General features: G+C 35.2%; 1 non-coding gene across 1 annotated transcript; it reads left to right on the top strand.

The window, feature by feature from the left end:
- The first annotated feature begins 21,138 nt into the window (after positions 1–21,138).
- LOC149575686 (25S ribosomal RNA) lies at positions 21,139–24,481 on the top strand. The gene has a single exon (XR_016361078.1). It is a non-coding gene; the product is annotated as a 25S ribosomal RNA (ribosomal RNA).
- The last annotated feature ends 243 nt before the right edge of the window (positions 24,482–24,724 follow it).

Below are 24,724 nucleotides of genomic sequence, written 5' to 3'. Positions count from 1 at the left end.
AGGTGTAAAAGTCACAACACTACTCTTAGGAACAACACATAAGTTCAAGTGACCTGATTTCACCTTAGTAGTCTCTTGTGAAGAAGGAGAGTGAGTCTCTGATAGTGGAGATGGTGGAACAAAACTAGAGAAAGAGTATAAGTGGGAAGAGTGATCAACAGTCCCTATAGCAACAATATTACCTATCTCTCTATCTCTAATGTGCATTGAATCTTGTGCAAACTCAATTGTCTTCCATGTCCCACTATGTGTAATCTGATAGACAAAGAGAAGGTTAGAGGAAAAAGATGGAACACAAAGTACATCATGAAATATACCATCATCAATGCCAATAGAACCTTTCCTAGATACAGTCATAACAGTGTTGCTCCTCATCAAAATGTGTGGAGTGGGAGAAGCCTCAAAAGAAGAGAACAAATCCTAAGAAGATATCATATGGTGTGAAGTACTTGAATCCAATAACAATCTAGAAGAATGTGGAGTAGTACTTGCACATAGTGCATGACCATTTCCTATATCTTTACCATATGATTGAAATGATGATGATGAAGAATATTTATGAGAAGTAGAAGTAATATCAATGTTTCTCTTCTGAAGGAGAGCTATCAAATTTGAAACCTATTTGGCATAGTCATCTAACTTCTTCTCATAGAAATGTGACTCATCATGATTGGGCTTATTACAATAAGAACACTTAATTTTTTTTGGCTTTGGTTTATCTCCCTTAGGAGGAGATGGACCTGGTGTGATGTGAGCGCTAGAATCAATTTGAGACTCTATAGGATGTGACTTCTATTTCCTCTCCTTCATCCCATAAGATGGCCGAGCTACCAATGCATAATTCTGTGAGCTTGTGAGCGAATCCAACTGAGAGAGCTTTTCTTTCTCTTGAGTCAAACAATCACAAAAAACCATAAAGATGGTATGGTAAATCTAGTACCCAAAGCATCCTTGGTGGAATAGAAGGTAGAATCAATAATTTTGAAAGTTTCCACAAAGCTTAGAGAGAATCAGGTAAATGCACTCAGTGTTAGTCTTGGTTTTCCCACAACCCTACAATAAAGATCTTTGTTTTTTGAACTTCATCACGAAGTCCTCAATGGAAGAAAAAGAATCTGGTATAAGACAGGTAATCTCTGCCTCAATCTAAAGTTCCCTAAACTTATTCACTGTACCAAACAAGCCATCAAACTTAGTCCACATAGCTTAAGGGGTATTGCACCCATCAAGATGAAACTATAGACTGTTAGATACCTGTAAAGAAATCATGCCTCATCCATCTTGTTCCTATGTTGCATGACCTCAAAAGGCCTCAGTAAAATTTGGTGCATTTTATCTAAAGAAGACCATAACCCTTTTGATCAAAGAAGTCATTTCATCAGGGACTTCCATGTGTGATAGTTATGAGGGGTTAGAAGTTCTAGACAAGAAGAGGTCTTGGCCATTGTTTTAGAAGGTTTTGGATTGTTTTTTAAAAATGTTCTTGTTTACTGATGTAAATAATAGAAACAATAATACAAAACACCCCCAAAAATGCAAAAATCAAACCCCAGTTGCTAGAACGAATGTGTAAACAAGAAGAGACAAAAAAAGCTTTAGTTTGAGAATCACATGTACCTTTGAAAAATAATTATGAAAAAAAAAATCTAGATAGTGCTTGGGAAGAGCTTTCTAACACTTCTTTCAGATTGGAAAAAGGAGCTAAAATAAGTAGGTTACACCCCTGAAAGATAAAAGAAATCATTTGACTTCGAGTGAAAAAATAGGTACCAAATTGGAAAAAAATCCAAAAAATACCTTAACAATCATCTCCATCTCCAAATCAGCTTTATGACACTTCTTTTGGATCCAAACAAACCTTTGTATGCTCAAGTTAGAGTGAAAAGAATGTTGGAGCCTCGAGAAGGCATTTCAAATTATTTTTTTAAAGGGCGTTGGCCCCTAGGCGCGCCCCCCCCCCCCCCCCCCCCCCCCCACATGACTGCTGGCTAGAGGTTGAGAAGACCAGTGGTGGAGGGTGGGTGGCATAGCCAGTGGCGGAGGTGCATGGGCAACATTAGAGTGGCACAAAGCTAGTGGCAGGTGGGGCCATGGTGGTGCAAATGGGTGGAGGTCGCTATGGTGAGAAGGTTGACCACTAGCAGTGTCACTGCTATCATGCCCATTTTTTCATACCAAAAAAACACATATTTTAAAGACATACATGATTTAGATTACTACATCCTACTTCAGATATTAGATATGCACTTATAGGGACATGAAAATTTGATTTAACATAACCTTTTGTAAACTTATTTCAACTCTAAGAACATTAGGTTTAGGTTACCATTTGAAGTCATTCAAATATAATATCAATAAGACATATCATTTCCATTTTTTTCTTGTATTGAAATAGGAACATTTCATACATCATAAATGTAAGATCAAATAGTTTTCTTTGCATAGAATCATACATAATCTTAAATCAAATAACAAACTTTACTTTTATAAGTTTCATTTATACTTATTTACAAGATACAATAAAGGAAACTACAAATACTCATACAATGCTCATTTTCCACCCTACCAATTAATGGCATCATGAGGCTTCTTGAGCCCTAGCCATACCCCCAAGCAAAAGAACTCATTACAGCAAGAGATCTTGGATGCACTCCTTAAAAGTTATCTCTAAAATATTATGGGATAATTCCTTTAACAATATTTCATCTTAATAACTAAGAACTACTCTAAATGCAAGAAGTTACTTATCTTTCCATGAGCCCTCCTTTAAGATAGATCTCCATCTTAAAATGCAAGAACCATTCCTCCTCTTCCTCCATCTCCTTCTTCCTCTCCACCTTTCTCCTATTCTGCATACCACTTCTCCTTCTCTCCCACCATGATAAAAAAATGAATCCCCCTTCTATGTCTTCCTACCTTCTTAAAACCCTACCTCTCTCTTTCCATCCCCGTTATTATAATGATGGAACAAGGCTCTATGTCCTCCATTGTCTCCTACTCAAATGGCACATCTCCTAAAAAGGGGAGAAGGCATGGAGTGTGTCTCCCACTTCTTATTTTCGTCACCCTTGGGAAGTGGCCCATTTGAGGTGTCATAATGAAAGCTTTACCCATGATTTGATCTTCAATGAACCCCCAAACCTAGGTAGTATAAGTGGGTTAGGTTATTTAACTCAAAATTCACTCTAGGGTCCATTTTAACCCCTCTAAAATCCAATTTTACAAGAATTTTACATTGAGGTGGACTTTGACTATTGTACAATAGTTGGCATAGATTCTTTTAAGGTCTTCATAATCATCCTTTGCACAATTTAAATTAAACATCGATAACCAAACATATAAATATATAACTATTAACATTAATACATATCCTTGATTGAACCATAGATCAACACATTAGATTGATATCATATTCCAATGTCATTTTCTAAAAATCATTTGCATATAAAAATCATTTGCATATAAAAATCATTTACAAATATATATCATTCATTTTACTATAACCACTTCTCTAGTTACTATCTTTTCAAGAATAGTAGCCACATTAATAATTCATAGTGTATGTATCATAACACCTTACATATACATTAATCAAGTCCTTACAATTGAGTCTATGTCTATAATAAGATTGGGTATTACATACTCCCCCCTTGTCCTTGACTTCCTCCTAGAAGTCACCAATGTTTATGACATCATTCCCATCTTTAGATTATTATTCACATCAATGATCTTTTCATTTAAATTGGTTGGCAATTTCTTACACTTTATAAATTCATCATAGGATTCAACTCATAACATCTCTAGAATAACATAATGAGTATCACTAATATTCAATGTGTTGTCTACATTCTAATCATTTTTGTACTTCTTTATTTTTAAATTAAATAATACATAATTCACTTCAACACAATAATCACGTAACATGGAATTATTTATAGTAACAAAGAGACTCTTCTTAATCATGTTATTGCATATGTCATGCAATATTTTCTAACGACAAAATAAATATGATTACTTCTAAACAAATTATATTGTAGTCAAATTGATGGTCTTTCAAGTCCTTACTTGGAGGGGACCTTACATTCCCCTCCACTAGTCTTTGACTTCCTCGTAGAAGTCACTGGTGTTTGGTGTCTTTTTCTTTATCTATCAAATCCTACTCATGTAAGTGATCTTTACAACATTTATCAATTTGTAATTTTATGAACATACATAGAATCATGATATATTAAATCAAAATTGGAACACTATCTTTTTTGACTGTTTTGTCAAAGTTACATACTAAATCCATGAAATAAAGAAATGTAGAAAAAAAATATTTATACTACACTAATAATTACTTCTTGTAACCATAGAATAACTCACATTGTCCACTTGTAAAATTACACTACCAATTTACTAAACTCAACAACGTAAATGCACCAAAACATATATTTTTATTCATTGAGACTTCCATCACATTATTTTGACAATTACTTATTTCTTTATCTACAAAAATACTAGATGTGCATCCTATACATACATACACAAGCCACATCACTGGGATAAACAAATCACAAGGTTCATAAATGGTCAGAGAAGGTAGAATGTTAATCTCATCTTGGTTTGAAGTCCACTATACCACATAAATAAGTGGAATCCATATACATAACCATAATCCATGATCCATAGTCCATAATCAATAATCCTTGATCCATGCCTCACTTGGTGGTTCGATGGTAAATAGACCCCACACACTAAGAGTTCATCCATACAAAAACCACATGTCATATCCCTTGTTTATGTAAGGTGGTTAGCCTCTAAGGAATAGACACCACACACATAGGTAGGTAGTGGATAATAGTTGCATAACAGGCTCACATACCCCCATTCTAAAGGGTTCCCTACTTCTGCTTCCTCATATACACTCATCAAGTTCATCTCCACTGTCCTTGATGAGGAATCACATTACAACAGAAGACCCAACATTCAAAAACATTAAAGAAACTAGTTTAGCCACTAAATTTTTTCAATAAGAGAAGTTAAATCATATATTTCAACAACAATAAAATAAGAAAGTTCTAATGTATTGCAAGAATAAAGCTAAGGGAAAAATGAAGATCAAAGGTTGTGGCTAAACTATCAAAGACAAAATAAATAAGGTTGTTGGTCTACACAATAAGAAAAATAAGTTGCACATTATATCACTACGTGACTATATCTAGTCACCCCATGAGGAAGGAGGGAACAACATCTGGCTAGTGCAATAACCCTTCATGTGGATACTCAAGGTGCACTAACCACATGGCATGGGGTGTTCACCTTAGCAACACCTCGCATCAAGTGGTACAGTCTAAGCATGTCAACTCACCCAACATTGACCATACACCAAGTGGAGAAGGCAAACTCTAGTTGTATGTCACATGGCAATGTTCCTCACGGAGAAGTCATGTGCAGGACACACTTTGCATAGCGATCTCATGTAAGCATCATCGTAGCCAAAGGTATACATGGCTAGGGTCCACCCATATGCACTTTTGCGTACACATGATCGAACATCCATGGATAACCCTCCACAAGAATGCAAGCATCTCCCATATGCTCTACATCAAGTGGGAAACTAAAACATAAAAAAACAATAGCACCTTCATGTAGCTATGTACATGGAATCGTGTTCTCAAGATCAACTTGCTACAATCAGCAACACAACATCATCACCACATACTAGGTTATACCATTAGTAAGGTGCGGCATCATACCCATTGCAGCATGTCAGAACATGTGCAAGAATGGTATCTATCACAACATGGGAAATGCTAAGCTCCTCATGTTGGATCTCACATGAGAATATTCACAAATATGTCTAAGGAATTTCATTTTGAGTACTAGTATTTTGTATTTTAACTATGGGAATCATTAACAATAAACATCCTTTCAGGTGGTACTTAGCAGAGTTACATACAAGCAAGAAACACATTCGAGGTATGACTTCCACATAATTATGTACAAATATAATTTCCAAGAACATTTATTTTTAATTCCCCATGGGCACACATGACAATTACTAGTTTTACACAACACTTAACACAAATGGCAGTATTGGTTTAATCACATGGATGAGGAAATACAAGATGACATGATTCATAGCTTCACATGGATTACTGACATCTATTAAAGGAAAGTATGAAATCTTTTATTGCTTCATGAACCCATAATCTTGCATCTACATAACCACATATAATATCCACATTAATCACAATGCTCGTCTAATCCTCCCTAAATGAGGATATCAACCATCATCTATAACCACATAAGATATTCCCGCAACATAAATTTTTTGTTAACACAAGAACATATTATCCCATGAACATTATTGCATGATTACATTTTCTCATCCACTAGATCTCTACTCATTATTCCAACTACTAGTTTATTATTGGACAAAAATGTTCATTGTCATTACCATAACATACAAGTTATCACAAATTCTAAATACATATAAATTTGAATTTCTTACAACATATATCTCAAAATAAGCAAAGAGCATCTATTGGGAACTTTCATAATCATAACTTACATTTTAGACACCATTTTCAATCAATAACATAAGATGCTACACATAAAACATTCAATTGTTGCATACACACTTAAATAAGGAAAATAGAGATAATTCACCAAGTAACATGGTATATCACTAATTAAATTTTGAGCATGAAAATGATATATCACTTATATTCATACTTGGATCTTATTGAAGGTTTTAAGAACATTTAGCAATCTAATTTCTATAATAATTTTCTTAAGACATCCTTATGAATTTAAAAACTATGAATGACTATTAAAAAATAAAAATGATATCGATTTTTCTATAGTCTTATTCTTTGGTCTAGTACCCCCTTATATCTATCACAAGAAAACATCATAAAGCTTTATTTATCTTTTAAATGTACCAGTGCTTGGGTGGCATTGAAGTGGCACAAAGTTGGTGGCGGGTGGGGCCATGGTGGCACAAATGGATGGAGGTCATTGCAGTGAGAAGGTCGACCGCTAGCGGTGCCGCTGCGGTTAGGATAACTGCGGTGGTGGTTGTTGCAATCAAGATGATTGTAGTGGTGTTTTGACATCACTTTTTAAAAAATTATAAAATCACATGTGTGCATATCGATTTGTGTGCCAGAGGTCATACGACCCTGGTATGCATTAAAAAAAAAAAATCTTCCCCAGTCAATGTTATCAAAAATTGACACAATTTTATATGAAAATAGGGGTTTTGACGTCTTCTGAATCTAACCGTGAGGTCTGTTTGGCCTTAAAGTGCTCTAAAATTTAGAGGACCCCCCTATTTACTAAAAAAAACCCAAAAATTCATATCTATTATGTCAAACCCTCATTCCTTTTTTTCTCCAAATAAGAACAAGTTACAATATGTCAGACTCTGATACCATGTAGGATTTGAGCATTACAAATCCAAAAAACTTGAAGAACACCTACATGCAAGAACCTATCATAGAGAAGAAAAGACAAAGAAGAGGCAAGGCTTTTTCTCTAAAAATATGGAAACTTGTATTATCGGACTGAAGAGATGAATGAAATTTACAAATGATCAATCCTTATAGAAGGAGATTGAAAACCTAAAAGGGAAACCTATTGATGTCGATTAGTGTCCAAACACTTAGTCATTTACTAGGCAAGATTAGAAGTTTACCACTGTGATCAAGTTATCTAGTAAAGGCCAAGCATACAATACTTATACCAAGAAGGATAGTGATTGTTGAGTACTCAATAGCGATCAAACAAATGTAAGCACTGGAAAATATAGTTGGAGCTGAGCAATATAGTTGAGACCGAGCATGTTTACAAGTTATCAAGTGTTGAGCAAACAAGAACATAAAGACCGAGTCATAGCATGAAGAAGTATACATGACCGAGCATTGAAGCATTCAACTATCGAGTAGTTCAGTTTTAACATATAAGTTTATAATAGCACAAACACACATGTAAACCATTTTGGTCAACTTGTATATAATATTTAATATTTATAGATTTGGCTAAGGAGATGATCACATGTCATTATATAAGGTAATGATCCCAAGGTGTGCAATTCAACCAATTAGAAAATGAGATAGAAACAACAAAAGATGATGAGGTGTAAGTCATCAATAAAGATCTAGAACCTTCATAGAATATCTATTTAAGGAGGATTATAACCCTAGAGTCGTATGGAGAAAAAAGGAGAAGTATCCTTGAGCATGTAAGGACATACATATGAATGTATATGCATGTGATAGATTAAAGACAAAGTTTGAAAGCAGATCAAATAAAGAGCAATCAGAGCAGTGAAGGACTAAATAGAGTTATCAAATTAGGAGATCAAATCAAAGATACGACAAAGAGCAGACCCAAGATCAGATTACATAGCAAACCAAGGGTCAAGTATTGAATCAATTATTGTTAATTGAGATAGGGTGAATCTCTTAATAGATCTATGTAAACCTCCTAACAAAGTTCTTACTTTACTATGAGTATAAAATCCTTAACAAGGTGAGACCTAATAGTCTCTTAAGCTTTTAACAAGGCAGACCCCTCATAGGGTAGATCATATCTTATGATCAAGTATTGCAACCCTAATAGGTTAACTTTATTATTTCAATAGTAATGATTTGTGGATTTTTTTCCCACCCTAATTTTACCTTCATCTTGAAGTGTTTCTAGGTAAACAAATCATTGTATTATGTGTTGAACTCCTTATGGATGTAATGCATTTCATTCATGTTTCAACATTTCAGTTTTAATGGTAGATATATTATATAAGATGAATTAGGCATGAATTTATGAAATTGGTTTTGAAGTCAAAAGTTTAAGATCTTGATTCACCCCCCCTCTTAGTATCTTGTTTCTCATATGCTTATTCCAACAATTGGTATCAGAGCCTAGTTCTCTTGTCAGGAAGCCTAACAACTTGAGAGGATCAAACCATGGAGATGGAAATTTATAAGATGGGAAAAATCATTGAGAATCAGATGATTGAAATCCAGATCATTTTGCAACAATTAGAAGCAACAAAAGAGGAGTTAAGGAAAACCCTAAAAAGAAGAAAAGAGATAGCTATTAAGCTAAATGACACTCAATACAAAGAAGTTGATACAGAAGGACTGTTGGATAGTAAAAAGACTGGTAACAATGATGAAGCATTGAAAAAATTGCTAGAGAAGAATAGTGCTCTAGTAAAAGAAGCAAAAGATCTCAAGACAAAACAAGAAACTCAATTAGTTACACTTTGTGAAGTAATCAAACAAAAGAAGAAAGAAATGGAAGATAAGCTCATGGTTGAAGAAGAGAAAAGATAGATGGCTAGCAGACTTGAAGAGAGATCATTTGAAGTACAAAATCTTACCAACAATTAGCTAGTTATAATAAATCAATTAGTAATAGCAAATCAGGAAGCAAATAGAAAAGATTTGGAGATAAAAAATCTAAGGCTACAAAATGAGCAATTGAAAAGGAGTTAAGGCATGAAAAGGAATTCATGGAGAGATTGAATAAACTAAATGAAGCACTCAAACACTTTGAAGAAATGACGAGGCCACCAAGAACAAAAGACACCTCTGGACTTGGATAAACAAGTACTCTTGATCTATTGAAGAAGGAGAATCATCCAAAAGTGGAGAACAAAGGAATGCAAAATCAAAAGGGAAACCTACATGTCATCAATATGGGAAAATTGGTCACATAGACAACATTTGCAGAAGCAAAAATGGCAAGAAAATTCCCGAACCTGAACCAAGTGATAATTTTTTTAATTGCAAGAAAGTAGGACATCAAGCACATGAATGTAGATCAAAGAACAATGACTCAACTAGAAAGGTATCTAAATTCCAAGGTCATTGATACAATTGTCAAAAGTATGGACATAGAGCTCATGAGTGTAGACTCAAGAAAAAGTCAACTGGTTACCTGAAAAACAAAAACATAGAGCAAGGAAATTAAGGCAATTCTTACAATTGGGATTACAATACATGGTACGATTGTCACTATTGTGGAGAATATGGACACATTCTAGAGAATTGCATCAAAACACATTTTAGAGGAAATTACAAGAAATTGTTAAATGGAAAGATAGTATGTTTTAGTTGTGTAAAGTTGGACACATCAATAGAAACTGTAAAACCAGAACACCAGCACCAACACCTAGTAATGGAAGTGACAAACCTAAAGGAAAGAAAACATGGATAAAGATGGTAAGAGATGGAAGAAGTACAATAGATGAAACTATGATCACCCAATCTAATGGATTCAGTGATCACACCACATCTCACTAAAGAAAGAAGGTATGCATAATATTTGACATAAGTTCCTAGCATAAAAGTGATAAAAGTTCATATATGCATAAGTTAAGATGCATTACGAACTATTAGAAAAATAAAATCATAAAGTATCAAGCATCAGTGGTACAATCTATATTGACTGAGCCTTGTAGTATAGACCAAGCTATAAAGGAAGATAACATACTATATGAATGAATTGATTATGGCCAAGTGAGTAACCTTGTCCGAGTTAAAGTGGAGATCAAGCTAGCTATCATACACCAAGTATGAAGTCATTAATTGTATACCTAAAATGGAAGATTGAAGGTATTTATCAAATTTGAACAATCATTTTCATTCACCAAGTGATCAAAGAGATTATGAGAATATTTCAAGGTGATCAAAGTGATTTTGGCAACAAATGCAAACAAATAAGAGGAATTTATCAGTGAATTTGTGGAACAAAGTAAATATTATTCTTAGTGTTGAGTTAAATATTCAATGAAGATAGTTGTGAAATATTTTTGTTTCAAACTGTAGTTGGGAATGACATCTGAAATTGAAATGATGAAGGCTAACAATGAAAATCATAAGGAATGATCAAAGTCCTCCACCCAACTTTAGAAATCCAATTAACATTGAAAATACTATTGATGATATTAGAGCTTTATCATCAATTTCACCCAGAGTCTTGATTGTTCAAGATTTAAGATTGTGTTGCAAGGTTGGAGAAATCAAAGATTTTGAAATTAGAGTAGCTTATGAGAAGCCATGTGTTGATGGAATCCTGAAGGACAAATACAAGATCATTGCTAAGAAAGGGCTTACTCGTGCTCTAAGATTTCTGAAGGTTTTTAAAGTTGAATGGATAAAGATTGTGCTCAACTGTATTCATGATATGAAAATATGGTTGGAAGGTATGCCTCAAGATTAACAAGGCTATCATTCATAGGGTAACTGGGTACCCTACCTTGGATCAACAAAAGAGCATAAGGAACAGAATGAAGAATGAAATTAAAAATTTGACCAAGGCTACGTGGAATGGTCATGGTATGTCTATTGATGAAATTGAGTACCCGTTAATTGAATTTGTTGTTCATGTGATAGCACACAATTTTTATCAATTTAGCAGGTTGAACAACATACCCTATGTAGAAGTGGATTTGAGCTACAACATTGTGAAGAAGGACCATTCATATGATCTTGTTGAGCCGCAACTTCACCAACTTACAAAGAACTTAGAGGCAGTGAGGAAAGCAAAGAACACCTCTTGTAAGTTTGGATCCTTATTAGTTTGTATATTTTTCTATGTAAATAACTATTTACTACCATTGAAAAATTTACATGGGATAGGAACAAAACAACTATGGAACAACTGAGTGACTTAATTAGCAGATTGGGAGAGAATTTTGAAGCAATAATGTACAACTACTTTGAAGAATTCAAAGTTAATATGAGGAACAGAGTGATAATTCCAAAGTCAGTTGTGGACAAATACTATGATGAAGTATGTTTCATTGTGGATACATATTTGGTATATGCACAAATAGTTTTGTTGAGGGTAGCATGGCTAACCCCAAATGCCCTATAAAGTAAATGTAGATGAGATAATTGCATCAGTCACTACACTTTTAGTAGAAGAGATAGATGTGAGTGCCAAGTAGTTTAGCACATATGAGACACAATTGTTGAGTTGACTGTTGAATCTAGCACACCCAAAGCAAGGAAGCAAAGAAAGAGAAAGTTTGTTGATGGTGGTAATAAGGAACAAAGGAGAAGGGTTAGGAAAACCTACAGAGGCCAAGGAAGGCAAAGGAAAATAAATTCTTGTTGTGAAACCAAGGGCCACCAAATAGAAAAAGGTTGTTATGATAGAACCTAAGGTTCAAATTGACCTAAAAAAGGAAATGAAGGAAATGGTGACATCTTAGAGGCCAAAGGGCAAGGTGATCATCATTCAGCAAAGTACAACACATCCCACTATTGAGCTATTGATAGGAAGTCCATATAAGAAGAGGAAACTAGCTGAAGAACAAGCAAAGATGAGGAGAAAACTGATCATTACACAAGAGGAGGAGGAAGATGATGAAAAGACCAAGTCTGATGAAATGAGAAAAATTCAAATAATGAAAAGAGTCCCTCCAATGACTATGGATCATGTATGTGAAAAATTGATAGAATCTAAAATAATAATGGGATTCAAAGACACTCAATATGATTCTTTGAACAATGATGATTAGGTTAAACTTGAAAGTGAAATAATTGACATGATGATTAAGTTCAAGTGCACACCCTTGGAATTAGGAATTGGATTTCCAATGGGATTGTACAAAAGAGTGGATGCAAAGTGGAAATGGGAATTATCCACTAAGAAACAAATAAGAGAGACAACACTAGCACAAGCTATGTCAGATTTGGGGAATACTGATATGGCTATAGCCCTTAAAGATTTTGTCAAGAAGTTGAGCAAGGTAGTATTTGGATATGGAAAGAAGCATTTGGATTGCTCACTCCATCTGTGGAAGTGAGGGAAGGTCGAGATGCAATTGAATTCAAAGATGAATACAAACAAGACATGGCCAAGTTGATTGAGGAGATTCAACAACTTGTCAATCAGTGTGAACAGAAAGAGACTGTCATAATTGAAGTTGACACTGAGACCCCTCCACCTAATATGAATGTACTAATTGAAGAGGAAATTTAAAGCTTAATGAAAGATTCAAGCAAACTTTGTACTAACCCAATTTTGTTATAGATCGTTGAGTATCCAAAGCTTGAAAATAAGAAGATTGATGATGTTAATGTCACATCAGTAATAGAGGATACAAGTGTCAAGCAACTTGGTAAGGCTTTAATTGTATACACATCATTGACTTGTATGCCTAATTTGTAAAAGAAGGAAAATTTTGATGGAGATTTGTACACTAAATTGGTAGAAGATGAAGTAAAAAAGAAAAAACAAGAGGCTATTCAAGCTCTTATTTAATTTTCGAGTGAAAAGGTTGCAGAACCTACAAATGTGACACCTATGAAATAGGTGATTTTTACACAAGTGTAGTAACCAAAGTTAAGATCAAGTGAAAAGGGGAAACAATTGTTATTATCACTACCGAGTAATACACCCTCACAATCTTAGAATGTGACTCATTCAAGTGAGGAAGATGATGAGGTAATTGCATTACCTATGTATGATTTAAATAATCTTACATTAGAACAAATGAAAGAGCTTGAAACCTTGTTGAGATGTAAGGCAAAGAAAGAACAATTGAGAAGAGAGCAAAAAAAAAGATAGGTACTACACACTATCAAAGACATTTTTACAGATGCATCTGGGATCACAGATTTGAACAATCATCATACAATTTTGGATTAGCTAGTATCTTTAGTTGATAAAAATTTAGAAAGAAGACATAAAAACCAATGAAAAATTATTACAGTGGTCTAAACGAAGAATGAAGCATAAAGTGTTACAAAAAGTCTCACGTGAACTTGTACAAAGACAAGTTGAGCTTTCTACATCAATCACTAAGATGGAAACAATTTTGAAAATCATTAATTCATTTTATTTGAAATTATGTGATATAGATTTCTTTACAACAGATACTACAAGCTCATTAGAGCTATTACATGAAAATATTAAAGTGAATGTTATTACATTGGGAAAGAATGCAAGTTCAAGCTCATCCTCTTATGGTGAACAGACATTCAATCAAAAGAGGTTAGTCGAGTTCATGGCTAAAGATACAAAGATCAGGCATAAGTTGACAATGATTCAATGACAATTATTGTCACATATAGAGATCATTCAAAAGGCAGTCTTTGTTGCCAAAGACATTTTGAAGAAAGAGACACATTTTTCACATATAATAGGATTCATTGATCTAATTACCATGCTAGAGATTTAGTTTCAAATTTTGGAACAAGTTTAGAAACGATGGAATAAAGGCTATGCCGATATTTTGGCAAGTCATCAGTAATTTTTTAATAAGTACTAATTATCCCTAGCAACCCCAAGCCATCAATGACAAAAATATGGGGGATATGAAATAAAAGGGGATATGAATAAGACAAGGTGAAGAAGAAATGTACAGATCAAAGATCAAATATTATAGGATCAAAGTATGGGCTTAGGGGGAGTACTCATATTTTTGAAAGAAATTATTATTCATGAAAAAGTGTTTTTGCCACTAATGTCAAAGGAGGAGATTGTTGATCTCTAAGCCTATGTTGTCAATTAGTGTCCAAAAACTTAGTCATTTACTAGGCAAGATTACAAGGTCATCACTATGATCGAGTTATCTAGTAAAGGTCAAGCATACAATACTTATACCAAGAAGGATAGTGATTATCAAGTATTTAGTAGCAAACTAAGCATCGAGCAATATAGTTGGAGCTGAGAAATATAGTTGAGACCGAGCATGTTGACAAGTTATCAAGTGTCGAGAAAACAAGAATATAGAGTTTGAGTCACAACATGAAGAAGCATACATGTTCGAGCATCAAAGCATTCAAGTGTCGAGTAGTTCATTTTTGACATATAAGTTTGTAATGACACAAACACATATGTAAATTGTGTTGTCAAGATTTTATATAATTTTAAATATTTGTAGAACTAGCTAAGGAGATGATCATACATCATTACAGAAGGAATGTTCCCAAGGCGTGCAATTCAACCAATTAGAAAATGGGATAGAAATGACAAAAGATGATGAAGTGTAAGTCATTGATCAAGATCTAAAACCTTCACAAAACATCTACTTAAGGAGGATTCCTCACCTAGAATTTTATGGAGAAAAAAGGAAAAGTATCCTTGTGCATGTGAGAAGATGTGTATGAATGTATGCACATGTGAAGGAGTAAAGACAAAGTTTGAAAGAAGAAGACATAGAGATTAATTAGAGCAGTGAAGGAATGAATAGAGCTATCAGATTAGGAGATCATATCAGAGATACAACAAAAAGGAGACCTAAGATCAACTTACAGAGAAAACTGAGAGTCATGTACTGAATCAGTTATTGTTGATTGAGACAAGGTAAATCTCTTAACATAGTGTTCTTAACAGATCTATGTAAACCTCCTAACAGAGTCCTTACTTTGCTATGAGTGTAAAATCCTTTAACAAGGTGAGACCTAATAGTCTCTTAAGCTTTTAATAGGGCAGACCCCTCACATGCTAGATCATATCTTATGATCAAACATTGTAACCCTAACATGTTAACTTTATTGTTGCAATAGTGAAGATTTGTGGGTTTCATCCCCACCTCAGTTTTACCTTCATCTTGAAGTATTCTTGGGTAACCAAATCATTGTGTTATGTGTTGAACTCTATATGGATGTGATGTATTTCATTTATGTTTCAACATTTTAGTTTTAATGGTAGATCTATTATATGAGATGAATGAGGTGTGGATTTATGAAATTGGTTTTCAAGTCAAAATTTTAAGATCCTGATTCACCGCCCCCCCCCCCCCACCCCCCCTGCCCAAGTATCTTGTTTCCCATATACTTATTATAACAAAACCCTAAGAGGTAAATGACATTTAATAATTACTAATTAATTATTAAATGGAAATACAAGTGCATAAAGGGAAATCTTAGTAGAGGTAACTTAATAAATGAAATGAAATTAACCTTTTACTCTAATAGTTTCAATGATGGTAAGAGATGGAAGAGGATTTATAAGAGGGGTTCCAATAATGGTAGGAAATGGAGGAGGATCTATAAGTGGGTTGGATGAAAGACGAATGATAGTTATGGGACATGGAAGAGGAATGATGAGTGCGGGAGATGGAAAGGTTTCAACGTGCTAGCAAATTCAAACGATGGATATTCTATTGGCTTCCTTGTAAGACTTCTTAGAGACTGGGTGTTTGTTGTAAAACAATTAAGAAACAACATTTAGAGAACTCTGTGTTGTTAGTGTAATACCAATTAAGAAACAATATGTCAAAGCCAATGTTTTATTGTACTTTTAAGAATATTTAAGAAACTTTACCTTGGGTGTTCTTGCTCCTAGCCTCGCACCTCTAGCAAAATGAGTACTATGTGGTGTTCTTGTACTGCTTGTTGCATATTGTTCACATATCAATCTAGAGTGCTCTATAAAATAAAAATATATATTTACTTTTATGATATTTAGGTGATTAAATAATATCATGTCAAAACTCATGAGGTTCATTATATGGGGTTTGTGTAATGCTAGGAGCAAGAGATGTGGATGGGAATTGGATGGATTTGATGAATGAGAGAGTTTCAATGATGGTAGGAGATGAAAGAGGATATATAAGATAGGTTTAAATAATGGTATGAAATGGAGAAGGATCTATAAGTGGGTTGGATGAAAGAGGGATGATAGTTATGGGACATGGAAGAGGAATGATGAGTGTGGGAGATGGAAATGTTTCAACGTGCTACCAAATTCACCTGATGTAATTAGACGAGATGTCCTCCTCAACTTAACTTGGACATGGATATTTTATTGGCTTCCTTGTAAAGCTTCTTAGAGACTTGGTGTTCATTGTAAAACAATTTAAAAAAAAACATTTAGGGAACTTTGTGTTGTTAGTGTCATACCAATTAAGAAACAATATTTCAAAGCCAATGTATTATTGTACTTTTAAGAATATTTAAAAAACTTTACCCTAGGTGTTTTTGCTCCTAGCCTCACACCTCTAGTAGAATGAGTACTCTATGGTGTTTTCACGTCGCTTGCTGCACCCTGCATTGCATATTGTTCACATATCAATCTAGAGTTTTCTATAAAATAAAATTAAAAAATTACTTTTACAATATTTAGGTGATTAAATAATATCATGTCAAAACTCAAACAAACAAACCTATCTCCTATCATCGAAGAGCGTCATCATCAAATCATCTAAGTGTGAAATTCCCACCTTTGTATGAATAGCAAGTATGCCACAATGTACACATGGATGAGATGAAACTCCATCTTGAAATGCCTCAATATCCATCCCATCACACATGCGGTGATAACTAAAACAAAAAATTTGATTGGGCCCCGGAAGACTATAATGATGCACATGATGACAATGCAGGTGGCACAAGCGAGGATGATACTATTGGTGCAGTTGACACAAGCGGAGATGACATTGGTGGTGCAGGTGATGCTAATGGAGTTGTCGTAGGTTGTGATGACCCTAAAGGTACATTTGATGATGGTTGAGGTGTCATAGGTAAAGGAAAACCACTAACTGTGAGCCATGCTCAATGATAACATCTATCAATGATGTAGCTATATGAAGAGTCTATAAATCAATAAACTCCTTTACAATTGATGGGAACACAACATGAGGCATGTTTTTTTGTGATGTACATCTCCTCTCATGCTATGGTACCACCCTACGAGCCCCAGGTCTATCCTGTGCAGAGCCTCTCCCTCTACCCTAGAACTCACATATGTTAAAGTAATTTGGATTCTTGCCAAGGATAAACTCACAATATAGCTGTCTAAAAAAATATAGATGCACCTCATAATTATTACATGGTGGTAGGTCAAATACGATATACCACCGATCCCAAAAACATGATCTCATCCTAGTATGAGTGCACTAATGAATATGAAAATTTTTGGTTGTGTGTAATAGGTAGTTGCTAGATATAGGACTAGTGAAAAGAGAACATATAATATCTTTCTTTATGTTCTTATCTTTCACTTGTTGATATGATAACCCATTGGCATAAAATGCATGACACCTATCCCTCCACAAACCCCATTTCATAACCTCCCTAGACACTTCATTCACATTTTGGGCCATTTGTTCAACTATATTTGCTAGAGTTGAGTGGTGAGAAAGTGTAGATGACCACAACCTATTGACCATTTGGGTAATGGTGTAAGGCGGTTTATGAGGTCGTCTTGTGTAGTATTTAAATGATGTAATGATATGCACGGGGGGTTTATAGGTGGCAGTGGTTGTTGAATGGAAACATTGAGTGGAGGGTTTTGTGGTTGTGTCACTATGGGTGGAGGGTTTTGTGTTTGTGTCACAATGGGTGGAGTGTTTTTTAGTTGTGTCACTACGAGTAGAGGGTTTGATTGTGCAGGAGGTGGTCTTTTGCCTCTCCCTTGTTTTTTTGGATTCATTGATGCATCTAATATATATATTTTTAAAAGAAATTACAAATTATGGTAAAAAATTACAAATCTTACAAATTACAAAACCACAATGATGGAAAAATACATAAACGACGAGGAGAATGAAGACATACCCTGTTTGTGGGGTGTCATGGATGAGAATATAAAAGAAAACCTCTTTTCCTTACAAACTCGATCAAGTTTTGCCTTCTTCCTCTCCAATCCACGATGTTGTTGTTGTTTGAGGGTATAAAAATGCCCTCAAACGCGAGCAACAAAAATAATTTAAACTTGATCGAATTTTTTTAATTATAATGGCTAGGCTTGGATACCAAGCCTGACTCACATTTAACTTTTAAATAATCTGATCAAGTTATTGAGATTTTGTTTTGTTTTGTTTTGTTGGGTGTCCACTTTTTTGTATACCAACTTGGTGCACTCGCCTAAATTTTAATTTTTTTAGAGGTTCAAAATTAATATATAATTTTAAAACATTATTAAATTACTAAATAAGAATTAATTTTTTTATACATTATTCTTATATTATTTTAAGGTCAACAACATTCTAATGTGTATGTAAAAAATGAAATAGTGTTCCTTATAAAAACTAATTAAATATGTATTAATTATTTACTAAAATAAATAAATTTTAAAAAATTTCATAAAATAAATTTCAATATTATACTAAGCTTTTGATTTTATTTAAAAAATAAGATTTCAAGTAATTACAATCATCTTTATAATCAATAATTTTATAGTAACACGAAAAAATGATTTTAAAATTACATCCTTGCATTAAATTATGAAATATAAATATTTTAATGACTAAAATTACATTCTTACTTACATTATATTATTGATTATCTAACTAAAATATTCTTTACATAATATTATTTAATATTAATATTGTAAAATTACATTGTAATAATTCTAATTAGATATAAATTATTTCATAATAAGAGACAAGTACTAAATGGTCTTTTTAAAATAATTACATTTATTTTTATATTAATATTTTATAAATGATTTTAAAATTACATTAATCTCATATTTATTTTTATATTAATAATTTATAAAGGAGAAGAAGGAGAAAAAAATGAGAAGAAGATGAAGAAGAAAGAAAAGTAGTAGATGGAGGAGGAGGATAAGGCCCAGAAAGGAAAAGGAAAAGAAGGAGGAGAAGATAATGAAGGCTAAGGAGAAGGAGAAGAAAGAGAAACACTAGGAAGAGGAGGAGAAGAGTAACACACATAAGAAGGAGAAGCAAAGAGGGAACAAAAGAAGAATACACTTGGATTTCCCTCTCTTAGACTCCAAATACAGTAACCAAGTTAAACCAACTTGTTTTTCTAACTTTTTTGTACTCTCAAAAATATTATACGATGTATATTTTGTCAAGTTAGGTTAGGATTAGGATGATTATAAGGATGAAATTTTAGGGTTGGAGCGTGTATTTAAATATTGCATTTACACTTCAATTAGGAAAATATTAACATTTAAATACATCTAATATCAAATGATTTAAAAATATTTAGCAAAAAAATTATTCTAAAATAGAATTAATCCCTCGTGCAGAGCCAGGTTGATAATGGGTTTCTTCTTAAAGCTAGTGATAACCTTGCTCATGGAATTAAATAAGTAGAAAGGGAAAGAAATTTTCTTATCATGGCGGAAATGATTAAGAAGAACAAAATGGTGAGTTCTTACTCGATCAAACCTAGGGTCCAAAGTTATATATTCAATGATAGCACACAACACATACCTCCAGAGCTTTTTGATGGATTCCGTCACATAAAATGTCTTTCTCTTAATCAATTTATTCATTTCCTCAATGCTTTTCACAAAATCCTTCACTGCATTGGTAGAGAGTTTCTTGTCCCTGTAAAACTTGAAACCCTCCATAGGAATCTCTATGACCATAGTGACAACTTCCTCAGTGATAAAAAATGAGACACCATTCACTTTCACCTTGTCATCTTTCCACGAATTCACCATACTATTGGTGACCTCAGGATCGATTCTAAGTCACCATTGTAACATAAAGTTTGGGGTTTAGAATTACTATTGATTATGGGTCAAAATTAACAATAGGGTTTAATTAGAATTGAATTGAATTTATAGTTCTTTAGATATAACTTGGATTAAAGATAATGTTAGGGTTAGGGTTCAATTAGTATAGGAAAGGGTTAATATTATGGTTGGAGTTAATGTGTGTTATATTAGGCTTGGAATTTGCTTAAGTTTTGGAATCTATCTATTATCCTAACTAAGACCATAATCATCATGCCTTATGAGACTTATGAGTTTAATCTCAATAGTTCATTTATATTGTATGCACTATAATATGTTATTCAACATATACTGACTATCAATGTAACCATTGCACCTCTTTTTGGTGGAAGTGCTAGTTATCTTTCTAATTCAAAATTTTTATTTCAATGCCAAGATCCTGATTAGATTATAAGAACAATCCAAATTCTTTTAGCTATATTGTATGTCTTATAACTATAATATTCAACATATATTGTCTATTGACATAAACATTGCACCTCTTTTTAATATAAGTAGTAGTTATCTTTTCTAATCAATTTTTTTAAATTTATATTACACATGATTCTTACCATTTTTTCTAATTACCCCATGTCCCCATGCGACTGTTTAAGAGAAAATTCTACTTAATTTTATATAGCTGAAGTGTTCCCATACAAAAATTTTATTATAGGAAAAGGCTAATTTGAGCTGGGGTCCCATGGGCACCCACTTCCTTAAAAATAGAACAGGTACCCGAAGAAATTTTAAGAATATTTAAAAAGGGAAGCGATCCCATGGATTTATATTGTGAACCCCCTTTAAAAAAATGAGATCCTAAATTCAAGGAAGATTGTTGTTTAATGAATTTAAAAATTAAAATAATATTTCTTCATAAATGTGTTTGGTGATATTATTTCATTTTGGTGGGAAAATAAAGAGTCGATTGTTGACAAATGACATAATTCTTCCCTAATTTGTTAGCGAGTCAGGTTGTTTGGGAATGCAGCCCTAATCGTGTGGTAAATTCCATCCAAGGCTAAATATGGGCAAGAGATCGATAGCGAACAAGTACCGCGAGGGAAAGATGAAAAGGACTTTGAAAAGAGTGTTAAAGAGTGCTTGAAATTGTCGAGAGGGAAGCGGATGGAGGCCAGTGATGTGCCTTGGTCGGATGTGGAATGGTGCGAGCCGGTCCGCTGCTCAATTCGGGGGACGTGCCAATATAGGTTGTCGCAGCGGCACAAGCGTGACCTTCTAGTCGCATAAATACTTCCATTGCAGTGGTCGAGGAGCGAAGCACACACCTTTACGGTGGGCTCTTGAGCACCTGCGCGCTCGTGGTGCTGACCAACGAGCTTTCCATTCAACCCATCTTGAAACACTAACCAAGGAGTCTAACATGTGTACAAGTTAGTAGGTTGGGAAAACCCACGAGGCACAAGGAAGCTGACTAGTGAGATCCCCTCTCGGGGGGTGTATTGCCGACCGACCCTGATCTTCTATGAAGGGTTCGAGTGCGAGCACACCTGTTGGGACCTGAAAGATGGTGAACTATGCTTGAGCAGGGCGAAGCTAGAGGAAACTCTGGTGGAGGCCCACAGTGATATTGACGTGCAAATCATTCATCTAACTTGGGTATAGGGGCGAAAGACTAATCGAACCGTCTAGTAGCTGGTTTCCTCTGAAGTTTCCCTCAAGATAGCTAGAGCTCACGTGCGAGTTTTATTGGGTAAAGCAAATGATTAGAGGCATCGAGGGCATAATGCCCTTGACCTATTCTCAAACTTTAAATAGGTAAGTTAGTGCAACTGCTCTATTGAGTTGCGCCACAGAATCACGATCTCCAAGTGGGCCATTTTTGGTAAGTAGAATTGGTGATGCGAGATGAATTGAAAGCTAAGTTATGGTGCCAAATTGCCTAGATCCCACAAAGGGTGTTGGTTGATTAAGACAGCAGGACGATGGTCATGGAAGTCAAATTCCACTAAGGAGTGTGTAACAACTCACCTGTCGAATCAACTAGCCCCGAAAATGGATGGTGCTGAAGCACACAACCTATACTCGACTGTTGGGGTAAGTGCCAAGCTCCGATGAGTAGGAGGACGTGGGGGTTGTTGCGAAACCTTGGGTGGACTGGCCCCCGGTGCAAATCTTGGTGGTAGTAGAAAATATTCAAATGAGAACTTTGAAGACTGAAGTGGGGAAAGGTTCCATGTGAATAGCACTTGGACATGGGTTAGTCGGTCCTAAGAGATGGAGAAACCTTGTTTCAAGGGTGCATTTTGCATGATCATCGAATGGGAATCGGGTTAATATTCCTAAATCGGGACGTGGCGACGGATGACAACATTAGGAAATCTGGAGACGTCAGCAGGGGAGCTAGGAAAAGTTTTCTTTTCTTTTTAACAACCTGCCCACCCTAAAATTGGTTCAACCAAAGATAGGGTCCAGCGGGTGGAAGAGCACCACATGTTTCGTAGTGAGGACCAAGTACCATTCACACCCAGTCATACTCATAACCGCATCAAGTCTCCAAGGTGAACAACCTCTAGTCAATATAACAATGTAGGTAAGGGAAGTCGACAATATGGATCCATAACTTCAGGAAAAGGATTGGCTCTAAGGGCTGGCCCTAGGGGTTTGCACCCCAAACTTGTGGGTCGTTGGTGGCCTGCCCGAGCTACTCTCGCGATGAGGGTGGGCCATCGCGTGCCGATCGGGCGACAAACGCAGGATGCCCCCTTTGAATGGCTTTCCCTAAGCGGCAAACAGTCGACTTAGAACTGGTATGGACAAGGGGAATCTGACTGTTTAATTAAAAAAAAGCATTGCAATGGTCCCTACGAATGTTGATGTAATGTGATTTCTTCCCAGTGCTCTGAATGTCAAAGTGAAGAAATTCAACCAAGCGTAGGTAAACAGAGGGAGTAACTATGACTCTCTTAAGGTAGCCAAATGCCTCGTCATCTAATTAGTGACGTGCATGAATGGATTAACGAGATTCCCACTGTCCCTATCTACTTTCTAACGAAACCACAGCCAAGGGAACGAGCTTGGCAGAATCAGTAGGGAAAGAAGACACTGTTGAGCTTAACTCTAGTCCGACTTTGTGAAATGACTTGAGAGGTGTAGAATAAGTGGGAGCTTTCGGGCGCAAGTGAAATACCACTACTTTTAACGTTATTTTACTTATTTCATGAGGCAGAGATAGGGCAATGCCCCTATTTTTGGCCTTAAGGTGCATCTAGGCGTGTCGATCCAGGTGGAAGACATTGTCAGGTGGGGAATTTGGCTGGGGCGACACATTTCTTAAAAGATAACGCAGGTGTCCTAAGATGAACTCAACGAGAATAGAAATCTCGTGTGGAACAAAATGGTAAAAGCTCATTTGATTTTGATTTTTAGTACGAATACAAACCGTGAAAGCATGGCCTATCGATCCTTTAGACTTTCAAAATTTGAAGCTAGAGGTGTCAGAAAAATTACCACAAGAATAACTAGCTTGTGGCAGCCAAGCGTTCATAGTGACATTACCTTTTGATCCTTCGATGTCGGCTCTTCCTATCATTGTGAAGCAGAATTCACCGAGTGTTGGATTGTTCACCCACCAATAGGGAACATGAGTTGGGTTTAGACCATCGTGAGACAAGTTAGTTTTACCCTACTGATGATCCATTCCACGATAGTAATTCAACTTAGTACAAGAGGAACCACTGATTCACACATTTGGTCATCACGCTTGGTTGAAAAGCTAGTGGCATGAAGCTACCGTGTGTCAGATTATGATTGAATGCCTCTAAGTCAAAATCCATGATATATATGTGGTGCATATCTCTCTCCAGCTACATCGCGACCTGCAGTAGGGGTGCTCTTGCACTCCCAAGGGCCCGTGTCATTGGCTATCTCCGATCAGCGCATTAGCTTATTGGAGCAACCTTGGATATTAATTTTAAGTGGTCGGTGAGAAGAATCTTTTGCAGACGACTTAAATAAGCGACGGGGCATTGTAAGTGGCAAAGTGGCCTTACTGCCATGATCCACTGAGATTCAATCATCTGTTGCCTCGATTCGTAAAAACCTTTGAAGCGAGTGGGGTTTGTAATATGTGCAAAGGGCAAAAAAAACCTTCCAAGTGCAAATTCCATGCAGGTGGTGTTTACAATTTGCGCGAGGGCCAAAAAATATTTCGAGTGCCAATTTCAAGCAGGTGGGGTTTGCAATTTCGGCGAGGGCCAAAAAATCTTCTGGGTGCCAATTTCGGGCGGGTGGGGTTCGCAATTTCCGTGAGGGCAGAAAAATCTCTCAACTGCCAAAT

The sequence above is a fragment of the Cupressus sempervirens genome, chromosome 2, assembly GCF_028749045.1.
Source record: "Cupressus sempervirens isolate cs-2001-9-10 chromosome 2, ASM2874904v1, whole genome shotgun sequence".
Classification (NCBI taxonomy): Eukaryota; Viridiplantae; Streptophyta; class Pinopsida; order Cupressales; family Cupressaceae; genus Cupressus; species Cupressus sempervirens.
The sequence above is the reverse complement of the archived record's forward strand: the minus strand, read 5'-3'. Positions and strand labels throughout refer to the sequence as shown.